At 46.7% G+C, this 25971-nt stretch overlaps 1 long non-coding RNA gene across 1 annotated transcript; it reads left to right on the top strand.

Moving 5' to 3' along the window:
- Positions 1–5925: 5925 nt before the first annotated feature.
- Positions 5926–12019, top strand: LOC112397619 (uncharacterized). Its single transcript, XR_003002831.1, has 3 exons — positions 5926–6063; positions 8424–8531; positions 11798–12019. It is a non-coding gene; the product is annotated as an uncharacterized LOC112397619 (long non-coding RNA).
- Positions 12020–25971: the final 13952 nt, after the last annotated feature.

Genomic DNA, 25971 nt, shown 5'->3' with positions numbered 1-25971 from the left:
TGGCGTCGAAAGGTTATTGTTTCATTCATGAATTAATTTACCATTTCAACAAGTATTATTGAGCTCCTAATATGTGCTTGATACATTTGTAGGTTTGGGGGAACCAACAGTAAACAGGATTCTATAAATGAATGAAGGAATGAATTCCTGTCCTCTTGAAACTTACATCATGAAGCTTATATCATTGGCAGTAAAAAACGACATAAAATATATGGCTGTCAGACTGTAATTGGCACTAGACTAAGAATGAAGCTGGGAAAGAGGGTAATTTCAAGGAACAGGGTTTTTATATTAGAGCGTCACGGAAAGTCCTCACTGGGAAAGTGATATCTTAGCAAAGACTTGAAGGAGCAATGCAGGCCGAGGGAACAGCAATTGGAAGCATTCTGAGGTCGGAATATGTCTGCTGATTTGAGGAGCAGAACGGAAGTCAGAATAAATGACAGGTGAGATCAGGGTTAGTCTGGGTCTAGTCAAGGACAAAAGTATAGTTTTGTGTTTTTTTTAATGCTGCAAGATGTTTATGATTGAGAAATTTTGTAGTATTTTGTTTAGAATCTCATTCCATTTCCCAGAAAATCAGATGTCCTAATCATACCTTGACATCAAAGTTTAATCATATTATTTTTTACCTTTTTTTTAACCATTCTTACATTTAACATTTTTAAAAGTGTACTACTCAGTACTGTTTAGCGTATTCACGTTGCTGTGTAACAGATCTCTACAGCTTTTTCATCTTGTAAAACTGACTCAATACCCCTTGAACAACTCCCCAGTCCCCCTCCCCCCAGCCTCTGGCAACCACCCTTCTACTTCCCATCTCTATGAATTTGGTTAGTTAGATCCTTCATAGAGGAATCATACAGTATTTGTCTGTCTTTATGCCAGTACCATACTCTTTTGATCACTGTAGCTTTGTAATATGTTATGAAATCAGGAACTATGATGCTTCCAACTTTGTTCTTTTTTAAGATTGTGTTGGCTATTTGGGGTCCCTTAACATTCCACATGAATTTTAGGATTTTTTTTTCTGTTTCTGCAAAAAATGCCATTGGCATTCTGATAGGGATTGCACTGACTCTGTAGATTGCTTTGGGGACACTGTAATGGGGGCATTTTACCAATTTAAGTCTGAAGTCTAGTTTTAGTATTTTAAATCTTCCAATCCATGAACATGGAATGCTTTCCATTTATTTTTCTCTAATTTCTTTTGGCAACATTTTCAGCTTTCAGTGTACAAATCTTTCACCTCCTTGGTTAAGTTTATTACTGAGTATTTTATTCTTTTTGACGATGCTGTGAAAGGGATTGTTTCCTTGATTTCCTTTTCAAAATGTTCTCTGTTAGTATGTAGACAGGTAACCCATTTTTGTCATACTCATTTTTTGAATAGGGAAATTTAATACAAAAATTATTAACTAGTAAAAGAAGGATTACCTATTAAGAGATGGCGAGAACCCTAAAGGAAATGGAAATAGCAGATGTAGGGAGAGCTACTGAGGGCTGAGTCAGAGCACCTGAGGAAGGTGAAGCTGGATGGTCCTCTCCCATCCCAACATATTCAGACTCATTGGAGACGGTATGACATGATCCCCTGGGTAATCTGGGAGTGGGCATCTTTGGATCTCCGGCAGCTGAGCTATAAGAGAAAAATCAAACACCATCACCTTCCCCTGCAGTGCCCTCTGCTGACAAAGCTGGGCCTTGCACCAGGAGAATATCCCAGGACCTGCTCCAGCATCAGAAGGCAGGCAAAGAAGGATGCATTTGTAGCTAAGAAGCCACAGTGACACCTGGCACATGAGGTGCTGGGGGCTGCTTTCACTGGTGCTCATACACCATTAAAGGGATTTTATGAAGAGCAAGACAGGATGCCTTTAGAGAGTTTTGAGCAGAACTGACACGATCTCAGCCATGCTCTCAGCAGGATGGTTCTGGTTGCTGGCTTGAAGATGTACTGATGGCAGGTGCGGGGGAAGCCCACTAGGAGGCTGTGGCAATAATAGTAAAATAATAATTTAAACATGTCACTAAACCTTTATGTAATAAAGGTATCTAACTGGGACTCTCACGATATCTTGGCTAACTTTATCATGGTTAACTCTAGGTCTAAATAAGAAGCAAAGTATTTTTTAAGGAACATTTTAAAAATCAGTCGCCATGAAATACATGCTGATTTTTCTAGTAGGTGAAAAGATACAGCAGCAAAAGCAAAAATAAACAAGTGGACTACATCAAACCAAAAAACTTCATACAAAAAAGAAACATGTATAACCGAATCATTTTGCTGTACATCTGAAACTAACACAGCATTTGTAAATCAACTATATTCCAATAAAATTTTTTTAAAAAAGAAACCATCAGGCTTCCCTGGTGGCGCAGTGGTTGAGAGTCCGCCTGCCGATGCAGGAGACACGGGTTCGTGCCCCGGTCTGGGAAGATCCCACATGCCGCGGAGCGGCTGGGCCCGTGGGCCGTGGCCGCTGAGCCGTGTTCAATGAAGCATTATTCATAGTAGTCAAGGCATGGAAACCATCTAAGTGCCCACTGATGGCTGAAAGGATAAGGAAATGTGGTGTATATGTGCACCACATTTGTGACCACGTGGAGGAAGCCTGAGGGCACTTTGTGTTATTCCCACTCAGAGAAAGGCGAATACTGTCTGATCTCATTTACATGTGGAATCTTAAAAAAACAAAAACTCCTGTAAACAGAAAACAGTTTGGTGGCTTCCAGAGGTAGTAAACTGGATAAGTCCCAGGAGTGAAGTGTACAGCATGGTGGCTCTGGTTAACAGCACTGTACTGCATATTTGAGAGTTGCTAAGAGCGTACATTTTAAAAGCTTTCACCACACATACAACAAAAAACTTGTAACTGTGTGAGGTGATGGATGTGTTTACTGACCTTATTGTGGCAATCATTTCACAATATCTACATACTTTATATCATCACGTTGCACACCTTACATTTACATAATGTTATATATCAATTATATCTCAATAAAGCTGGAAGAAAAATAAATGAAAAGTATGTAGTAGAAAGCCCTCCTTCTACCTCTATCTGCTATCCATCTCATTCCCATAAAACTTTTGTTTGTTTCTTGTGCATCTTTCCAGAGTTTTTAAATATAAATACTAGCAAACACAACTATATATTTTTTTATCTCTCCTTTCATTGTTCCTCAAAAGGAATATACGATACTCTCAGGTTTTTCACCTTTGCTTTTTCCACAAAATTATAGATCTGGAGGTTTTTTCCATATCAATATATAGAAAGACTCCTCATTTTTTCAAATAACTGCATGTTCCATAATTTAAATAGTTTTAAAATAATGGAAATTTGGGGTGTTTCCAGTCTTTTGTTATTATAAACAATGCTGCAATGGAAAGCCTTCTTTATATGTCACTTTGCACGTGTGCAAGTCTACATGTAGGATAAAGTTACAGAAGGGAAATAGTGGGTTAAAGGGTAATATGCATGATGATTCTGATGGCTATTGCCAACTAGAGCATCGCTGGACCAGAAGGAATCTACACTACCACCGCAAGGTATGAGGGGGCCTGTTTTCCCGAAGCCTCACCAGTGAAAAGTACTAACAACTTTTGGAGTTTTGCCAAGGTGATTGATGAAAAATGACATCTTGGTATAGTTTTAATTTGCATTTTTCTTATACTAAGCGCAGTGAGTATCTTTTCCTATTTTTCATATTTTTAAGATATAATTATTCTCTGTTCCTATCCTTTGCCCATTTATCTGTTGGATTGTTGGTCTGGGCTCTGTGTTTTTAAGTCAACTGAGAAATGTTAAGCGCTATAAATTATTTTGGGGTTAAAAATCCCATCACATTTTTAATGTTGTAAAACTTACAATAAGCCTGCTACTTTAATACTAGTAAATATGTCTTATTATACTACAAAATAGTTTCTTTGTTCAGAGGCTGAAATTAGAAATTTCAAACATGGCTCGTGTGTGTGTGTGTGTGTGTGTGCGTGCGCGCATATAATGATGGCCTTTTTATAAAGTCACATGAGGCCATAAAACTTTACTCCAAAAAGGGAGACCAAACTCAAGTGAGGTCTCTGGAACACAGCTATGCCGAGGCTTAGAAATAAGGTCTCAGATTAGCCTAAGCATTGCTCCCACCCAAGGGGATAACATTTCTAATTACACTTCTAATTATTTTAATCTCATTTGTTGAACAGATTCCAGTCTAAATCATTAATAGCAAACCAGATTCCTGCATCGGCTATTTGCATGGTGTACAGGGCATTATATTTATACTGAGCTCCATTTTATTAATAATTTTTAAAAGCATAATAGACATGAAATACAATGTCAGAGCTTGTCATCTTGTCAAACGCCCTCATTTTACATAGGCTATTAATAGGGGCTTTGATTTTCATGCCCCCTCTTAATTTTCCTTCACCTTTCGATATGCTTTCAGTTCTTATCAGAACACCTGGTTGTAGATAAGTCCACCCAACTTCCGTGCTGCCTGATGCCATACACACCTCAGCACACAAAAGATCTTTCTTGCTTAGTTCTTGGCTATTCCAGATTTGAAGGGTCACTAGAGGAAACGCTCTAGGACAGTAAAAGTTCTATTTTCTTAAGCTGATAGGCTTCAGTTTCTCCATGGGTCCATTAAGGATTTTTGATTCGAAGTCTCCTAAGGTTCCCAGAGATCCAACCATCGCTGAGTTTGTGAGAGGAGAGAAAGGTGGGGTGATGGATTCTCCACTTTCCCTGAGGAAAGGGCTGCCCCGTTTGGGGGGCAATGTTAATATTCTGCATAGTTTTGTTATATTCTATTTCCTGAGGTCATAACAGTCTGGGTTCCAACTACATTCCTAGAATAATGAGCCTGTTACAGTAAATGAACATTTTCAAGTGCGACTGAATAACCATCTATTGAATATGATGGCACCTAACAATTTTCCTCTTGGCAGAAGGAAAGAAGGAGGCGTTTGGGTGACAGGAAGTTGTCTGTGACACGCGATAGAAAAAGGAGGGTGAGAATTTAAGGTGGTTCTGGCATCTCTCGTGGCCTCTGTTTAGTCAAGGCTGTCAGGAGATAGAGGCTACGGCCCCTTTCTGCAAATATTGAGGCTCCCTGACTCCAAACCGCTTCAGGGTCCTGACCCCAGAAGTCACCTGGTCTAAGCTTGTCCCCTTTCTTCTTTTGAAAGTTGTGATTGATACCAAATGACAGCTCAGGATCCTGGCTTTATTGGCTTAGCACTATCACAAAGAATGGAGTTGGATCAAGTAGCCCGTGTTAAGAGTAACCTTTAGGAATAGATTTTTTTAAATGTTAAAAACATACTTTTAAACAAAGCATGTTCTATGCAACCATACTGCCCCTTGACTTCCTGGTATTTTCATATGGTACTTGTCAAGGCGACTTTGTGACCGGACATACACATGGTGGGTGTTCCCATTAAAAAGGCAAAGAGGAAACGGGTCAGTAGCTGTCGAGTAGGAAGTCCTGATGGAGAGATCCCCTCCATAGGATGCAAAGAAAGGTCCCAGACCAAGGATGGAAGAGGGACGGTGAAAGCATTTCCACCTACAGGCCTCTATCTATGCCTGCGTCTCCTACCAAAGCATTGCTAATCTTGCAACATTTCACATACTGGTGAGAAGAATGTTTTAGTGTAGGATTCCGTGTCCCTTTCTGGCCGCACAATTTTCTGTGTGAACTTGCACAAGTTTCCTACCTTTTCTGCATCCGTGTAGACGACCCAAGGTCAACCAAGTAGGAGCTCCATTTGCGCATTTGGAGCTGGAGGCCAGACGTGGTTATTGTTTGGTGGATGCGCTCTTTTGCATTCCCATCAGAAAAAAGGAACAAAACCAGTTTGTATTCGTGTAGAACAGACAATAACATTTGTTTATAATTCTGTCCCAGGACTCTGTTAGCTTTCCTGCCCTCTGTGTCAGTCCAAGGAAATACGGACCACTGGCCATCCAGCAAAGCATCATATGAATTCATTAAATTGATGGCATCCTGCTGACTGGACAAGTCAGGCGAGCAGCGGTGAGCCTGTTGGAGGCTTTGGTAAGATACGTATGCGTCAGAAGGTGGGGGACAAGCCATACAAAAATTCAGGGTGCTGCCATTGAGTTAAGTTTTTAGGGGTCCAGGGGGTGACCAGATGTCCCCTCCAGAGTAACACATAAAGTGCTGTGTCTCGTATCCCTAGCACACGTTGCCCAGACTGCCTCTTTGACCTCTGCAGGCCACTTTACATGCCTGGGAGGTGCTCAGGCCTGTGTGTTGGATGACACGGAGGATAGAGCAGGGCAAAGCTCTGCGGTGGGTCCTGCTGCCTCAGCCCTGCCCCTGGAGCCATACAATATGGCAGACCCTGCAGTGTCAGCGGTGCCCGTGGGGCTGGATGCTGTGTGGATTTGTGTTAAACCCCCATAGAGGAGTCCGGATGTCTTCTCTGGGGTCCTGGAGGCAGGCCATGCTAATTCCATCTGCAGGGCACCACGGCCCACAGCCAACGGGACAGCCGAGAGCGAGAGGAACTTAGGACGGGTCCAGGAGAAAGGATGACAAGTTTCAATCTTGGCCCAATAAGTGCCTGCCATGGTGGGGTGTCATTCACCCCACTACCTCCCTTTTGTAAATCTCCTCTCAGGTACCGCCCACAGGTACCATAGAAGGACCGGTTCCCCGCCGGGCAGGCCTCCGTGTGGCAGCCACGGTGGTGGATCCCTTAGGGCTCCTTCCAGCAAAGCTGCTGTGCGGAGTACGGCTGACTGACAGCCTCAAGCCACGGTCCCTGTGGAGCCACCATGGCTGTCATGCCACGGCTGTGTTCCCCAGGCTACACGCAGCCAACGACTGGCAACCACAGTCCCTGGCCACCACTAATCTACTTTCTGTCCCTACAGACTTGCCTATTCTGAAAGTTTATATTTCATATAAGTGAAATCATACAATGGGTGGTCTGTTTTGACTAAGGTCTTTCATTTAGCGTGATGTCTCCAAGGTCCCTGATCGTTGCATAGTTGATATTTACAATCACTTAGTAACTGGCACAGTGGATAACAGTAATGCTTATTCCGTAGAGTTGGTATGGAGAGGACATGCATTCATACACGTAAAATTCTCAGGACAGTGCCTGACAGAGTTAGTGCTTAATAAATTACGCTATTTTTTTGTCTTTATAAAGAGACCTCATTTTAAAACTGTTTTTTCTAAGTATAGCAGTAGCACATAGATGAAATGCGAGATCATTCACAATAGCCAATATCAACACCATAATCCCCATCACTGCTAGCATTTTGGAGCACATATAAAATATATATACACACATATATATAACTTACTGTACATATATATGCATATATATAATGTGCTAATGTCACTGAAATATAGTTGATTTACAATGTTGTGTTAGTTTCAGGTGCACAGCAAAGTGGTTCAGTTATACATTACATATATGTCTATTCTCTTTTAGATTTCTTTTCCCTTATAGGTTATTACAGAATATTGAATAGAGTTCCCTGTGCTGTACAGTAGGTCCTTGTTGTGTATCTGTTTTTTTTTTTTTTTTGTGGTACGTGGGCCTCTCACTGCTGTGGCCTCTCCCGCTTGTGGAGCACAGGCTCTGGACGCGCAGGCCCAGCGGCCATGGCTCACGGGCCCAGCCGCTCCGCGGCACGTGGGGTCCTCCCAGACCGGGGCACGAACCCGCGTCCCCCGCATCGGCAGGCGGACTCTCGACCACTGCGCCACCAGGGAAGCCCTGTGTATCTGTTTTATATACAGTAGTTTGTACCTGCTAATCCTAACCTCCTAATTTATCCCTCCCCCACCTTTCCCCTTCGGTAACCGTAAGTTTGTTCTGTATGTCTGTGGGTCTATTTCTGTCTTGTAAGTTAGTTCATTTGTATCATTTTTTTCGATTCCGCATATAAGCAATGTCATGTGATATTTGTCTTTTTCTGTCTGACTCACTTCACTCAGTACGATCATCTCCCGGTCCATCCGTGTCGCTGCAAATGGCACTATTTCATTATTTGCTACGGCTGACTAGTAGTAGTATATATATGTGCCACGTCTTCTTTATCCGTTCATCTGTCAATGGACATTTAGGTTGTTTCCATCTTGGCTGTTGTAAATAGTGATGCAGTGAACATTGCGAGGTGCATGTATCTTTTCGAATTATGGTTTCCTCTGGATATAAGCCCAAGAAGTGGGATTGTAGGATCATTAATTTAAGCTATTATTGATTGCTTCCCTTGTTATAGAAATACTTGTGGAGACAGATGACATTAAATGTCTTATATTCTGGCCTGACTGAAAAATCATCAAATATTTTTTAAAATTTAGGGTTTTTAGAAGAAAAAGTAGTGATTACCACAATAGTTGACATGAACTGAGATTTTTCCTGTCTCTTCCAGTTTGGACCCCGAGGTTCCTGATGTGTCCTCTGGTTCGGCTACAGCACAAGGTCTGCAGGCAGCGGTCAGACTCACCAGTCTCTTCTGAAATGTAGGAAAACATTTCAGGTTAGTCTGTTCATTATTTCACTTCAAAACTTAGGTCCCCCAAATGCATTCTAAATATCGGAATTAAATGTGTATTATTCTTATGCTTTTCCTGCTCTATGTTTTTTTCTCCCCAAACTAGCTTACCATGTCTGAGGCTTGTAAAAACTAATATTAGAGGTTGTGGATGGTGGTGTTTTTGTTTTGTTTTTGGCCGTGCTGTGGCTTATAGGATCTTAGCTCCCCGACCAGGGATTGAACCTGGGCCCTCAGGAGTGAGAACACGGAGTCCTAACCACTGGACCGCCAAGGAATTCTTGGGATGGTGTTTAAAGTACTCTCCTGGAGAAGGAATTAGGCTAGAAACCAACTGAATTGCCCACCTTTCTGCACTCCTGATTCCTCTATTGCTAACTCAGGGTGTGGGGAGGATGGTCATTTCCTGTGCAAGGATCCCCAGCCCTTTAGGAGGCGCCCTGAGGGCAGTGGCTGCTGGCCCCTGAGGAGAGCAGCCCAGCTGGGGCTGAGGCAAAGACGAGGCCCTCTGGGGCCTGTGTCCCCTGAGCTTGGGGAGGCTGGTCCTGACCCCCACGCCCCGTGCTGTGACGATGGCTGTTGTGTGTTGGTGCGGCTTAGCTCTTGATTTCAAATTCTCTGGACTCCTGAGTCTTGCCCTTTGAACACCCAGGACACACAGGGAGAAACCGCGGCCTCGGATGCCTGGGAGGGAACACTGCTGGTTTCCACAGCAACGGAAGACTTAGGGCAGTCGTCCTTGGGTATAGTTTCTGTTAATTTTTTAATGAATTTTTTTTTTTTTTGCAGTACGCGGGCCTCTCACTGTTGTGGCCTCTCCCGTCGCGGAGCACAGGCTCCGGACGTGCAGGCTCAGCGGCCACGGCTCACGGGCCCAGCCGCTCCGCGGCATGTGGGATCCTCCCGGACCGGGGCACGAACCCATGTCCCCTGCATCGGCAGGCGGACTCTCAACCACTGCGCCACCAGGGAAGCCCCTTTAATGGAGTTTTTAAATGGCTAAGTTATTACTCAGCTTCCTCGTTGTCACGGAGACAAGGACTCCCTTCTAGGGCTGCGGTACGGGTGGGGCGACAGGATGCAGGTGATGTGCTGGGCCGCCGCCTCGGAGAACGTTTTCAGGGAGTGTTAGCCATTCTCAGATTTAATTCATTCTCTGAATTGTTTTACACACACACGCACACGCACACACACACAAGCACACTCCTTAATTCTTTTTCTTTTAAATTTTAGACTTGGATGACTTTTCTGAGCTCTTCACATTTTCAGTTTGAAAAAGTTTTCATGACTTTCAGATCACTTTTTTCCTTCGGCATTCTTCATGGAGTTAACTCGTTGACACTTTATTGCGATAAGGTGTCGACTTCAGACAATGTTACTGGAATTTTCTGACTTACATGGAGACATGTCAGTGTTGCTGCCGGTGTGGCCTCTGCCCCTACGTCTGTGAACCGGCCACTCTGTGGGCTAGACTTACGGGTGAACAGGCGGTTCAGTGGTTTTTCAAAGGAGGACCAGCCTCCCTGCTGGGGACTCGGAGTAGGGCCTGAGTCCTCGCCTGGCCTCCAGGCTCCTGCCTGCACCTCCAGCTTCCCCTTGGCCTCCCGCCTCCTTCGTGCCGTGTGTCTTTCTCTTAAGTGCTGCTTGCCCCTCCTCCTCAGGAGTGTTGCACACCTGGCCCCTCACCCAGACAGTCCCCTTTGCCCCTCGACCCCGTGTGTGCTAGCTTCCACCCAAATGTCCCTTCCTCAGAAGGTTACGTGACCATATACCTCCTTGAACTTCTACTTCATGTCACAACATAATTACAATTACTATAAACAACAAGTTGTGAAGTTAACTGTTCCATATCTGTTTTCCCCTAGATCTGCTCTGTCTAATAGAACTTGACACTGTCGGAAATGTTCTGTAACCTGCACTGCTTCGTACAGGCTCCACTAGCTACTTGTGGCTACTGAGTTCTGCGATGTGGCTAGTGCCATGTGGGGCTTGTATTCATTTAAATTTAAATTCAAGTAACCACATAAGGTGAGCCACCACTGTGTTGGATGCACAGCTATGGATGACCGGCTCCCCAAGTCTTTCTGTCACCTTCCCTTTCAGGTATCTGTGAATGAATACATGAATTGGACTAATTGAATTTGACCAAGGAGCTTGTGTATTTCAAACCAAATGTCCTATACCAAGAATATTGCTCTGACTGGTTTCACATACACAGCAGGACAAACTCTGCTATTCTTCTCCTTGTTGGGTCAATGATGAGAACTTTCCAGGGTTTACTATGCACTGCATTGCCTGATTAAAATTCACTAATCGCCCAACTGGCACCTTGATATGGAATGCATGGTCCAGTAGTTTCTAGGAAGTAAGACCAAGAATGGAATTATTACTCTGATAGAGACCGGATAAAAACTTATAAGGAGGGCTTCCCTGGTGGCGCAGTGGTTGAGAATCTGCCTGCTAATGCAGGGGACAAGGGTTCAAGCCCTGGTCTGGGAGGATCCCACATGCCGCGGAGCAACTAGGCCCGTGAGCCACAACTACTGAGCCTGCGCGTCTGGAGCCTGTGCTCCGCAACAAGAAAGGCCGCAATAGTGAGAAGCCCGTGCACTGCGATGAAGAGCGGCCCCCGCTCGCCGCAACTGGAGAAAGCCCTCGCACAGAAACGAAGACCCAACACGGCAAACCTAAATGAATAAATTAACAAACTCCTACCCACAACATCTAAAAAAAAAAACTTATAAGGAGTGAGAGACACCTAAGCAGGCAAAAACTCTAAAAAGCTAATAAAATTCTTCAAAGAAACAGGCAAAGATGTTGGCTTAAATCAAAGATTGATAAAAACAAAACGAGCTTTGAACAGAGAAGCTAAGTCAGTTCGCGTATCCAGAGAGCACTTCAAGCAGAGAGCTTGCATGTGCTTCACAAGGGGCGCTCCCCGCCAGAGCTGGGTACACAAATCTCTGTAAATACAGAGCTAATTTCTAATGAGTTTACCCATACAATCCAGAACACTCAGTTAATTTTGAACTTCACATAAAGAAATTCAATCTTATCTGAAAATTAACTGCATTTCCTGTATTTTTACTTGCTACGTCTTACAGCCCTATTTCAAATACATGGGAATAAAACAGCCACAGAAGGTGAAAGTGTGCTGAACCAGAATATATATGTCGTGACTTAAGAGTTCAATGCTAAGGAAGTGACTGAGAGTTTTTCCTTTTTCTTGTCTCTTTGTGTCTCTTTGCTAGAAACTCCATCTTTTCTGCATGGTTTTCTCCTCTCGATCCGGGCCAAGTTTTAGCATCTTTCAGAGTTTTATTGCTATACTGATGATGACTTCAGATGGTAAGACTTTCTGTTCTTTACAAAAGCAGCAGAAAAAAGGCAATGGCCACCGGCCTATGAGTTCCTAAGGATAAGAACTGTGTGTTTAACCAACTTGATAGCCTCAGAGTCTAGCACAGTGCCTGGCTCAGAGCAGGTAGTCAGTTGATGTTTGCTCTTTCCTTAGATTTATTGAACAAGTTGTGGGGCAAGGGGGCAGCTGGACAGAATCGTCGCCAGTGTGATCATATGTGGTTCAACTTTTCATTCCCATTGGTTTTCACAGTGCCTCAGATATAAGTGGATCTCAATAAATGCTGAATGAATTGAACTCAGCCGATTTAAGGCCATGTGATTCCTTTCCATTAGGGTAGATATTTCTTGAGAAACATTTTTATTATTTAGCATATCGTGGAAATTTGTATTTGCTACACACCGCATAAGCACACTTATTTTATTACTTTTGTATTCCTCTGGGCTTCTTGTTCATGGTACACAATGCTCTCTGGTGTGACAGGTCTTGGCGTGAGTAATTCCAAACCTCAGGGCTCTCTCATCATCCAGCCCAGTGCAATTACATGAGCACTTGAGATTCTGGCTGAGTTTGGAAAGTGGATGTAAGTGAAACAGACAAGGTGGAAAGGAACAGAGCGACATCTGGAGAGGAGAATGGCCAGGACTCACGTCTGCCTGCCTGCAGCTCACCTCCCCCCTCCTTGGTCTCCGTGCTCCTCCCAGTGAGCACGTGATGGGTCACAGGACTGTCCCCCTGGGCTGTGCTGGGGTCTGTCCCAAGCCAGCCTCCAGCCCCTCCAGGTAGGCAGTACCCAAGGCATTGCATCAGTCGTTTTCCCAAACACAGTAGCTAAGTTTGGGTCTGAAATTGTATTCCCTGAAAATAACCCTATGTGTAAACTCTTAAAGAATCTTTTAAAATCTCTAACTTCTTTGAATTTTCTACACAAAATTCGCATACAAGAATTCTAGCTTGGCCACAACCCCTTTAATGAAATTAAAGATAGAAGGAAACGTGGGAATGCCTGTTGTGCAGGTGGTAGAATGTTTGGGTTTAAGGTATGCACACTCTTTCCTGGATCTCTAAGATAGATTTGAAGGTTTTAATCAAAAGTGTAAGCTTTCAGGATAATGCTAAGAGATGGTCCATTGAGCTGCATTCTTAAAATACGAAAGACATCCAATCATTCTACAATCCATACATTGTAAAATTTTATGTCTCAACTATAGTTAATTTTCCATCACCCAAACTCTTGGCTGGACTTCCACGTTTTCTCAATAATGACTTCTCTTACTTGGCTAGTCACGTTAAATTTAGCAAAAGCTGGGATGCCAATCACCTCTGCCCCAGCTCCCCCTCTATTAGGTCATTTCTGATGCTATCTTGGGCTTCTTTCATCACCTTGTGGGTCTCGCCATCACTGGGTTCCATGTTTGTAAGAAATTGCTTATTTGGATATCCATCCAGGCAGGCCCATCAGACCTTTCACATCAACTCGCCTGAGTCTGGAATCTAAACCATTGGCTGCAGGAAGCAGGCCTTCATGCTCCTGCCTTAACACAGGAGAGAGGGGTGGGGTGTTCTTTTTTTTTCATTTTTAAAGAGTCATCTTTTTTTTTTTTTTTTTTTTTTGGCTGCTTTGGGTCTGCGTTGCTGCGCGCGGGCTTTCTCTAGTTGCGGCGAGTGGGGGCTACTCTTCGTTGCGGGGCGCGGGCTTCTCATTGCAGTGGTTTCTCTTGTTGCGGAGCATGGGCTCTAGGTGCGCGGGCTTCTGTAGTTGTGGCACACGGGCTTAGTAGTTGTGGCAGGTGGGTTCTAGAGCGCAGGCTCAGTAGCTGTGGTGCATGGGCTTAGCTCCGCAGCATGTGGGATCTTCCTGGACCAGGGTTCGAACCCGTGTCCCCTGCACTGGCAGGCAGATTCCTAACCACTGCGCCACCAGGGAAGTCCAGGCGGGGTGTTTATTAAAATGCTTGTCAATGCACCTCCCTGTGCGTGAATGTTTTCTAAGTAAGAGGTAGGAACGCTCCATCTTCACAGAGAGCTGTGGCTTCAGGAGAGAGAGAGGCCAAGCTTCCCCCTTCTCTCCTACACCAGCTGCAGTCAGGTCTGTTTATGTATTGCACGATGACTCTCTGGGGCATGAAGAAATAGGGTGGAGACCAGGGTCAAGGATTTTCAGGTTTTACCAGTGGACAAAGTACAGAGGAATATTCCAGGGATTCTGATTCTAGCAGAGGGTGAGTGGGGGAAATACGGTGTGTTGTTTCTGTCTCACACTTGGACACGGGGGTGTGATTTGGTCTCTGCTCACCTCCCCAACCTGGATTCTTAGGAGCCCCATGCCCCGCACTCCAAGCTACATTCGGGCCAAAATAGTCTCAGCCCTCAGTTGTCTGAGACTTACCTCTACTGTGCTTACCTCTACTTACCTCTACTATTCCTTGACAGACTGATTTTGAAGAAGTCTTTTTATCTGTCCTCCCCGTGCCTACTCTCCCTGTTCATACACACACTCACCCACACACTCACACACACTCACACACACTCTCACACACACACACTCACACACACACACACACACACACACACACACACACTCTTAGATGATACACCCAGACTGATTTTGAAGAAGTCTTTTTATCTGTCCTCCCCGTGCCTACTCTCCCTGTTCACACACACACACACGCACACACTCTTAGATGATTTACACCCAGACACATGCATACACTGGGACAGATGTGTCCACTTAGATGCACACGTGGCCAGCACATGCGTACACACAGGCCGTGAGCACCTTCAGGGTCAATACCGTGTCTAGGTCTCCACTGTAACCAAGATCCTTGCTCAGAGCGGGTGGTCAATACTAGCTGTTGAATAAATGCTAAACGAGGAGCAGCGCCCGGAAGTGTGCGCCTCGGGGTCAGCTGCTGAGAGCGTTCGCTCAGGAGTTTCCTGTCGTTTCTGATTCTAATTGAGAGTGTGCTGATTGCAAGCTGGACTTGGAAGGCCAGTTACTTCTCCCCAGTTCCCCCAAATACGCCACATCAGATCGCACTGGAACGTATATGACCAGGGAGCTGTCAAGAGCAAAGTCAGTCCATCCTTCGATTAGTTCCCATCAGAGACTTAAACAAATAAGAAAACCAAACAGTTCCCACTCCTGAGCAAACACTGTTGGATCTGATAGTAGGTCAACAAGAGCATGGCCGGGTCAGCAAACGCCGACAAGTGAAGCAGCAAATTACTGCCAACCGTCCAAGATCAGACCACCATACAAACAAAAGCACATGTACATATAAAATAGAATAACATCACGAACCTCATGCAGCAACAGGACTGAGAAATTACAACTTCATGAAAGATGTAAATGGAGATGATACACACATACATACACGTGTGTACATAGATACATAGATGGATGATGGGTGGATAGAAGGACAGTTGGATAGAGAGACGGATGGAAAATGTAAAACAGATTGGGGGAAGGCAGCCTGTTTTAACCTTTTGAGGCTCAAGATGAGATGAGCAAATTTGCAACTCCATGTGCTTCAAGATGGTAGCAAGTGAGAGCCTCTGGGTGAGGTTGGGGGGACGCAGTAGAGAGAGCGTGAGTGAGTGGGAGTTAAACAGGTCATTCCAGCCCCTTTGGCAAACTCCCCTCCTGCTGGGACAAGATTGGGGGGCGTGGGTGGGGTGGACGATGCAGGCAGAGGCTGAGCAAAGGGCGAAATGAGGTGACACAAAGAGGGAGAGTCAGCGCGAGCACACGTCCCCAGCCCGAGGTCCAAGCCTTCCCCTCGAGAAACTTTCAGGAAAGATCTTCAGTGCCACCCAGTGCTTTCTGGAACAGGAGTTGAGTTTCTTTATTTTCCACACCCACTAAGACTGTGCCTCACGACCCCGTGAGCTGTGTGATAATATCTCCTGACACATATTATACTTTGCGAAGCATTCCCACACTTGCGGTCTTACTCGGCCTGTATCTGAAGACAGGCTGCTTCCGTGCCCACCTGCGGGTGGCGGGGGTGGGGGGGCGGCGGAGCCCTCCCTTCCCTGAAGCTCCACCCGAGGCCCTGGATGTGCAGTGACCCTACCACACAGGGCCTTCCAGGGACAATGTCCCAAGGCCCTCAACCTCAGGGCATTTCCCGAAGCCTATTATCTTGTGGTAAAAGAAGGTTCTTTCTTTCTGATAGCTCAGAATTTCCCTCCAATTCTCATATTCCTCTCCATGAGACCCATGTAAAGATCCTTGCTACTCAAAGTGCGGTCCATGGACCGGCAGCGCCACCATCACCTGGGGTCTTGTTAAAATGCAGACTCCCAGGTCCCGGCCCAGACCTGCTGATTCAGGATCTGCATTTTGACCACATCCCAGGGGACTTGTGTGCACGTTACAGCTTGAGAAGCTCTGTTATGATAAGTGTTTAGTATACATAGAAATTCTTAATTTTTAGATTTTGTGGATAAATGCAGTATTTGTAAATATTCAGCCCATAGATTTTGTTGTTAGCTTGCCAGCTTACTGAATACTAATATTCTAGAGGCTTTTGTCCCTTGCAGTAAGTTGGGGAGAAGGTTTTGTTACTGATGGTCACCACCCCTAATCTTATAAAGGGCACGGATTCTAGAGCCCAGAAACAGTGACAGGGCCTCAGGGAGTATCAAGAAGAGGGAGTGTTAGGGAAACTTGTGGGTATTTTTGCATATTTGAGACAAATACCTTAATTCCTACGTAATCTAGGAATTACTAATCTACATTCACAATAATAACATGCACTGAACGAACGCAGCTTTATTTACAGCAGCAGGAAGACTAGATTAGGAAGGCCTGCTGTCCATGTAGACCTCGCGAGACTTACAGCTAGGAGGGGGAGCCATTGTTTTTATTTGTCATGGTGCATTTAAAATTTACCAAAGGAATTGGATAGTGGGTACGTGAATATCAAGTAACTGATAGAGTGGAAATTCATAATCGCAAAATGTGAAGCATCCAGGGAGGGAAGCAAATGACTTTGCCTCAGCACGTGTACACAACGCACAGTAAAGATGCACGGTTATATATACCCAGGAGCGGGATTGCTGGATCATACGGTCGCCAGGTGCGGGGAGGGGGGGATGGACGGGGAGTTTGGGGTTAGTAGATGCCAACTGTTACATATAGGACGGATAAACAACAAGGTCCTACTGTATAGCACAGGGAACTATATTCAATACCCTGGGATAAAACATAATGGAAAAAAAAGATTAAAAAAATGTATATATGTGTATAACTGAGTCACTTTGCTGTACAGCAGAAATTAACACAACATTGTAAATCAGCTGTACTTCAATTAAAAAATAAATTTAAAAAATGGGTGCACGTCGGTCCTGTCGGGCAGTCCAGGCCTCTTGCGGGAAGGTGGGGCTCTCATCCACTTCTCTTCCTTATCCAAGGCTCTTAGCCTAGTGTTTGACACACAGAACGTGCTTATTAAATACTTTTAAATTTTAATAACTCAAAGTCATCTTTCAGAGAGTTTTGCTAATCTGTCCAGAGAAGACCTGACACATCTTAGAAACATTTAGCTGGACACAGCCTCCAAAAGCAAAGGAGCTTCAAACTGTGGCCCTAGATGTCTCCTTCCAGGCCCCTCACACTGACCCCCTGAAGATAAAATGCCTAAAAATCTGCCTGGCAGAGCAGCAAGTTCGTGAGTATCTGTTGAACCAGTGAGCAAGTGAATTTATCTTTTTAAATCCCTTCACTTGCCCGCCTTGAGAAGTGGAGTCCACTGGCTATAGCTGGACATCAGGCCGCTGGGTGCTCGCAGACGCAGGTGAAGTCTGGCCGAAGTTACAACCGGGACCAGATCATCTTCTCAAAAGAAGGGTAATACAGAGGTAACCAGAAGCTGAAAAAGTAAATGGTTATTCTACACAAATTTATTACTCAGAACAGAACCCGCATCCTTGGAAAAGACTTTCTTGATAAAAATAAATAAACTTAAAAAATTGTAATATATGATTATTGTAGAAAATGTATAAAATACAGCAAAGTCTAAGAGGAGATTGAATTTCCTCATACCCATCACTGGGAGATAGCCATGGTAATTATTTGGATATAATTTCTTTTCATCTTTTTTCCATGCAAAACACATTTATAAAATCAGAATCATTGCATTACTGATTTTATGTTGTACCCCTTTGATCTAACATCATAGCGTGAAATATTTTCCAATACGAATAAACATTCTTGGCAAATATCACGTCGATGATGGCACATGAGCATAAACAAAATATATTTAAAAGCTCCCTAGTGTTGCTGTTCTAAACAACACCGGAGTAACTGTCCCTGCAAGTCTCGTCTGCATTTCTGATTATTTTCTTGGGGTAGTTTCCTAGAGAGTAGAAACGGCTTTCAAAAGGACAGCAGCTCACTCATGACTTCGAGTGAGGCTGGAGAAAAGCAGTGGTTGGGACCATTTCAGGCCACATTTGAGGGGCACACGCCCGCCAGGCCGGGCCTTACGGGGACCTGGGGACCTGCACTCAGGCCCCTCAGATTGCTGAGTTTCTCTTGAAGAGTTTCTTAAATATCCTGGCTTCTAAAGGAGAGAGAAGTTCTCCAATATTTACTCCTTTAGCTAAGGGAAAAGGGGGAGAAAAGTATATTATTCCTTGAAAGAGAAAGTAATATATTTTCCAGCAATGTGATCTCATCCCTCACATCTTCGAAGGACTAGTGTTAATCCGAAGTCCATTCAAGTTAATAAAGTAAGCCTTTCCCTTACAATGACCTTTTGCTGGAGGTATTTTAGGTTTGTTTTTATAAATAGTTCTTAATTAAATGAGAATCTCGTTATAAAATTATTGTAAAAGTCAGTTATCCTGTGTCAAGGGATATAGAGCAAAAGCTGGCTTCTACCCGGTTTAGAAAACGCATCGCCCTTTTGAAATGAAATTACTTCAATCGATTTTAGTATTAATGCGTTACTTATGCATGGATGTATGTATATGATATAATACACACACAGGTGTCCATGTACAGTAATGTATAATTACATACAGAAGTATGTAGTTATTTGCAGTTTACAGAACATTTTTCAGCCAGGATCCCTTATGAGATTCATAATAACAGAACCCTGGGCATGCTACATGCTGCTTCACTTTTGCTGGTGAGAATAATGCAGCTTTAGGTTCACTAAGTCGTCCACGGTCACCTGCCTGGTTCACTAGCGACTAGATGCCACCTTCCCCAGCACCCCGACCGCTAACGGCTACTCAGATTCCCTAAGACCCTTTGTGGACGTGGTAACCGATTAATCAATCTTGGTTTCAGTTTCATCTTGCAGAACACGAAGGTGACTCTCTCCCCACCGCTTGTAGAGAAATTAGGAACACAAGTGAATTAGTCTGAACACTGAACACACACACACACACACACGCCCTTCCTATTTTCAGAAAGGATTTGAGGTGGTTGATACCCACATTAGGGGCAATAATAATTTCACTGAAAAAGACAACAGCAAAAAACGTTTAAAAATTACAGAATCTGTACGATTTATTACACACTGCATGTTCAGAGCCTGGAGTGCTATCAAAATGAGAATTTTCCTTCTCATCAATGAAATTTCAAAAACCAATGTAGTTCAGAAAATGCAGCTGTGCTCTGCATTGATAAGAGTGTGAAATAAGAGGTTGCAAAAGAAAAAAGACCCTGGCTGGACCTGGGAAATTGAGGAGGAGTGGTCCTATGGATAAAACAGAAGCCACAGAATACAAACCCAGGGGCCCAAGTTCCCAAGGTCCACCTCAGAAAGTCACCTGCAGGGCACCCCTGAAAGCTTTAATTTTCCTGCACCTCAGTTTCATCATCTGTGACAAAGAAGCAAACGTATTTATGGGTTGTCGTCCAGAATGTGGACAGTTTACATGAGGCTGTTTTGTTAAGTCACCTCTGCAGTTTTACCCAGTGAAATCTTTTAAAATAGTCATCCTTGGAGAAAATTAATACAACGTGAAATACGCTGCAAGTATCAAGTGCGATGTAAACGCTTCGTGATGAGAACACAGGTGAGGTCTGCAAACTGCCGGCTCTTCCTCTGACTCAGCCACCGCAGACCGAGTTTTGGCAACTGTGATCTTGCAAAGTATAGATTAAAAAAAAAATGAACAGAGGACCTTTCTGACAGATGTTACCCCTCCCAGCAACACCTGATGTGTAAGCCTCAAATAATGGCAGGACACAGCTGGTTCCTCAGCCGTCAAGTCGGGGACAGGCCCGCCTCCCCACCCCCCATCACTTCAGCCTCGAGGGGCAGCCAGGGGCCCGTCCCTGCTCGGTCCTGGTGGATCCTGATGGCCCCAGATCCTGCTGGCTGAGAGTGTGACCCCAAGCTGGTTTCCTAAAGGCTTTCTGGACAGGTGACTTCAAAGGCGCACCCCCAACGCTGGAGCTGCGTTTTCACATTGTAGCTTTCCAGATATGTCTTGGTTTAAATTTCCAGAAGGGGATTCTTCCTCTCTCCCTCCCTTTCTTTTCCTTCTTTCGAAAGGAAAAAATAGCATCTCTGAGTGACCATTTTGTCCTTGCTGCTTGCTGCAGGATCGCTGGTAGCTCGGGGGGGACGGCTCCCCAATTTTAAACAGGAACATTCGAATTTTAGTCAATAAAGAGAACTAAATGTCCCCCAAACAAACGTGTGTGTGTGTGTGTGTGTGTGTGTGTGCTCACTATACTGTGTCTATACACAATAAAAGTAAACTGTACACTCCCACGTGCACATACGTATGTATACAATGAAAGAACTAAATATCCCCAAACACCGTGTACACACACATGTGCGTATGCATGTGTGCATATGTGTTACACAGTGTTTGGAGAACATTTACACACACACACACACTCTCAGTAGGTCTGCTCTGGTTCCCCTGTCGGATTTTCTGAATAAGCTCTGAGACTCACTGGAATCAAGTCTCTCCTTCATCCCAGTGCTGAGATTTGACCTGGTCCCTTCCTGCCTGCAAACGGCCATCAGGACCCACCAACCCCTGAGCCGTCCATCCAGCGGGCCTCCACCCGGTGACACAATGGGATCATTGTGGGCTGGACGCCTTAAAAATCGCCTGATGCCTGGCCCAGGAGGAGGGATTCCGATGCGGTCTGGATCCCGCATTCTTCAGTGTTTTCCCCAAGTGTTGAGAAGAGCGGCTGAGGTTAAGAACCACTGGCTATGTCTTACCTGCGATTCCCTTCCCCCACATTTTCACCCTTTCTGTACCCCAAGACCGAAGAGGACAAGTCACAAGAACCCAGGCGGGCCGACTCCAGTGGTGAGACGCTCACCTTTGAGCTCGGGGGCCCTTCGGGTTGACCAGCCTCCCCACTTCCCAGGTCATGGACTTCTGTGCTGACCAGGCCACACCGGCTCCCGCTGCACCGTCGGGCCTGGTGGCACCAGCGCTGTTGCCTCTCGTCCGTTTTCTCCCCAGAGCCCGCAGAGGCCTCGGGGACCCCGCAGGCTGGTGAGGCAGCCTCTGGGCCCGTCGGAAGCTGCGGACATCAGCCACACTCCCTCGGGGACCAGCCCGGCCGCCCTGCCAGCACTGCCCCCCTCCCCCCTTTGCTTTGATTTTAAATCCAGCCGCTCTTGCACAAAGGTGGCCTCTCAGGGCACTTGCTCCACCCTCAACGGGCCCCCACAGCCCCGGGTTCGAGGTGTAATGGGAGAAGGAGGGAGGAAGAGGGAGAAGCCCTCGGTCTGAGCAGCGGGCACCTCCTCCCTTCCTGACCGATGCCGCAGGCTGTCAAGGCGGCCAGCGTGCGTGCGTGCGTGTGCACGTGTGTCTGCCCCCGGCGTCCACGCTCTCAGCGCCGGGGAGCTCTGCCGTCTGCGATACTAGCTGTGCCTGGATTTCTCTTGCGTAAGCAACTCAACAGGATTTACCACGTGCCCCCCCCAGTCCCCTGTGTCCCCCTCCCGCCGGTCGGGGATGTAGTGAGGATGCTGTAGCCTAATTCCTGAAATGGTTTTAAATGTGTGCAAGGGAAAGATTCCACAAGACTCCAGCGTCGTCCAACTCCCGCTCGGGTGAAGCACCACCCCAAAACCTGGCCTGGGGGGCTGATCAAGTGTTCTGGACGCCCCCCCGGATGGCAGGTGGGCAGGCCCACGGTAGGATGTCTGGGCCAAGGGAGGCCTGGACTCCCTTGCAGCCCGCAGGGCTTTGTGCTGTCTTCACAGCTGGGACCAGCGTCCGGCTTGGGCAGCATGATGGGAATAGACGTAAGTCCCCTGGGGGCAGGGGGGCCTTCTTCCACAATCTGATTGGATGTCTCGTGCCTGGAGAGAGAGATGGACACCAAGGCCAGCACAGCCCTGGGCACCCTGGTGGCAGTGGAGACGCTGCCTGACGGCTGCCGAGGCCACTCAGGGATCTGCTGGCCTCCGGTACGATGCACGGGAATTCAGAAGGCGGGGACGAGGGAAAGGTCCACTCTGGTGACGGCCGCGTGATTGGAGTCCCCAGACAGACCCAGTCTCTGGAAAATAACCCGCTGATCCCTCGCCTCTTTTCAAAGGCGATTTAGAAGAAGCTTCTGGACTCAGGCAGCGTTAGTTTACGGCCGATTTCAGTTGTCAGTTGGAGGCTCGTGTTTCACAGGCCACATGTGTAAATGCTCACTCCCTCACTGTTTATGAAGAGGCAGGGCCCGAGCTTTCCGAGAGGGCCCTGGCTCCTCTGCAGGGCCCGCCGGCTGGTGGGAGCCGGGGGCAGAGGAGGTCAGCGCCCCCTCCTACAGGAATCTTGGAGCTCGCCGGAAACTTCCAGCATGTGGGTGGTACATGTATCAGCTGACGGGGAAAGCGAGAGCATGAAGGCGGCCACCCAAGACTTCAGGTCACCACTGACACCCCTGTGGGAGCTCAGATCTCAGCGCTGGGAGGGCACCTGCCAGCCTGGCCAAAACAAATCAGCCCTGCTAGGGGTGCAGTGCAAAGGAAGGGGCTGAGGCCCGGGGAGCTCAGGGTCGCACTTAAACCAGCTCAAGTAACCGGGCTACGACGAGGCGATGCCCTGGGCGTTGTGGGCAGACAAAGGGCCAGGGCCGCGCTGCAGATCTGGGGAGCATCCCGCCCGAGGTCTAGAAACAAGCCGGCTGTGTTGCAGCCTTGCTCCGGGGTCCTCTGCAGGCAGGATATCCCACCCCTCTTTGTTGTCTTTTGGCCTGACAGTCCATCTGGTTTTGATTCAGGTGGCCTCAGGCTTGCCTCAGAGGTGAAAAGGGTGCGCGCTTAAATTGAATTTCTCACAAATTTCAAACCAGAAGGATCCCAGTCTTCCCACACAAAGCCCGTTCTGCCGCGCAGCCCCCAGCCCTGGGAGCCTGGCATAAATCAGTTTCACCTGTTTGGCTGAATGAGCCCGTGTGAGTCTAACCAGTCGGACCAGCACAATCAGACAGTGTGTGCGCGCTTGAACCAGAGAGAGCAGCGTGGTGACCTCTCGCTGACCTCCCAGCACCTCTGCGCCTGGCGGGGACCATGGCTCTGGGTCCTGGTAGGGCAGGACTGGGTCCCTGGAGCCGTCGCGGGCTGGGTAGTTCTGGATACATAACGGGGTCCTCTAGCCCAGCTGAACAGGGGAGAAGGCGGCTTTGTATCTAAAGGGGGGACATATCTGACTCTGAGCCGGTAAAATTAAACTGTCCCTGGAGGCTGCTGCATCAGGTAGCAGGGCTTCAGAGGAGAAACATTTAGACTTTGCCCCCATCTCAGAGGTCAGGCAGCCCTCAGCCGTCAAGCTGGGTGGGAGGCGTCGGAGCGTCTTGGTGGGCTGCCTGGTGGAACGGGCACACCTGCCGAGAATGTTCCTACACGGAGGGACGTCCCTCCGTCCAGGGGCTGCCGAGGCATCCTCGGGAGCTGCTCTTTGTCATCACAGCGACTTCTGATTAAACACCACAAGTGAAAGGAACGAAGAGAAGTTGGATCCTCTAACACAGGGGCCGACAAACCCCGGCTGGTGGGCCAAAGCCAGCCCACAGCCTGTTTCCAACTAGAACGTTTTACTGGTCCCCCCCCCCACGCACACACACACGTGCACATACACGCACACACGCACCACTAGCCACGTGTTGTCCACGGCTACTTTCTCAAGCACAGAGTCAAGTAGCCGTGACACTGACTGCGAAGCTGAAAATATTTACAGTCTCATTCTATACAGAAAAGCTTGCCAACCCTGTTCTAAAAGGTGGTAGTTTTCCTTTAAAAGATGCGGCTCTCCGAACTGACCCAGGAGATAGGAGGCCACCGGAGGGCCCGGTGGCCACACAGCCATTTAATGGGCTCTGTGGGGAGTTTGGGGATATACTTACACCTCCATTGGCTCCTCTCTGTGAAAAATGCCCCCCTTTAACCTCAGCGATTCCTAGGTGCTCTAGGACGTCAACGATAAAAGAGGCCTCACATCACGGATAATCTCCTTGGCAACTTCTTGGGTGTTCTGGAGCTTCGTCTTCTGTCTCTGTGGGGCTCCTGTTCAACAGGTCCTGGGCTGCTCCGAGTACAATCCTGTCGCCTTCATGTGACAACACGACAGGTCCTGCCTGGAGCACGGCAGCTGCACTGCATGCACCAGCCACGGAAAGAGCCATGGACGTGGGCGCCTTCCCGGCGTGGTCTGGCGTGGCAGCCGTGGACGTGGCCAAGTCAATGCCGATGTCGCTAAAACTCCTATTCCTTCTCGCCACCTCATCCACTGGCTCCCTCTTTTCAGAATGAAGCTTTAGTTTGCAGCCGCAAAGGCTAAATTAACCTGACACGGCAAGCAAAGCTCTACCGTGGCCGGAATGTGAGAGAGGGGGTGGGAATTCGTGGACGCCTGAGTTCCGTTCCGCCACTGCCTCACCACACGGTGTTACAGCAAGGAGTTTACTCAAATAGAACATTTTTAAAGTCATCTGCTATACAGCCCTTTCTCCTTCTTTCAAGAATTCTATTTTAAGGAATTCAGGTAGAAAAAAATGATACACACATACACATGCATATGTGTGTGTGTTTCGTGTATATATGTTTTATGTATGTGTGTGTGTGTATATATATATATATATATATATACACACATATATTCAAAATGTAGAACTGAATGAGATGTGCCTTCCTAAGCTATCCATCTGTTCACCCCAGCTTAAGGACAGAGCCCTCTCTCCCTTTCTGAGCTCACGCAGAGCTCCTGGGACAAGAAACCAGACCTCTGTTTGTAAGATTTGACATCTGCTTTCCTGTTTGGTTAAGTTAGTCCTTGTAAAGCAAGATGCAGATATATTTTCTGACGGGGACACAAGCTCTTTACTATTATTATTTTCCTTTATTCAGGACAGGGGTTCTACTGGGCGGGGCAGGGGAGAAACCTACACTCCTCTCTCTATTTCTCACAAAGTGCACGTAATTCCAGGAGCCTCTGGTGAATGGATCGTGAGTGAGCAAGACGCCGGGGTGTGAAGAGGCCTCGGAGCATCTCTGTCGGGCCCCCTCTCCCCCAGCTCTGCCTGGAAGACGTCCTCCCCATCAGGACCCGGGCACTGGCTTGGGTGTCGCCCTCCTGGTCTTTTTCAGTTGCTATCATGTCATCATCTTAGGCGCTACAGTTGTTAGCCTTTTGGAAGAAGTAATCAAAATCCGTAGCCCCTTTGCAGAAGAGAAGCGAAAAGCAAAGAGAAGGGGCGGGGGCCAAAGGGAGGGGCCCTGGTGGGATGGCACTTCGCATGTCCCCAGCCGCCTCTGCATGCATTATTCTGGCACTCAAGGGGCAATGAAGCCTGATTTCCTATTCAGGAAAATCGCATCCATGGCAGGAGCCGGCCGCACTGGACAGCAGCTGGAAAGGGCTCAAAAAGAGGTAGAAACCTTGGAACGTCTTGGTTTTCAAACACACACTGGATTGTTTCTTCCAGCTTCATCTGTCAGCGTTGGGCGGGCGGTGGTAGTGTCATCAAGGGCCTCTAAAGGTTTTCATGTGGAAAAGCAGCTTGAAACGATCCTATCTCCACAGGAAAAGCAGATCCGTGCCAGGGTCAGCCATCTGAAGCTCTGA

The sequence above is a fragment of the Neophocaena asiaeorientalis genome, unplaced genomic scaffold (genome assembly GCF_003031525.2).
Source record: "Neophocaena asiaeorientalis asiaeorientalis breed wild unplaced genomic scaffold, Neophocaena_asiaeorientalis_V1.1 scaffold1644, whole genome shotgun sequence".
Lineage (NCBI taxonomy): Eukaryota > Metazoa > Chordata > Mammalia > Artiodactyla > Phocoenidae > Neophocaena > Neophocaena asiaeorientalis.
The sequence above is the reverse complement of the archived record's forward strand: the minus strand, read 5'-3'. Positions and strand labels throughout refer to the sequence as shown.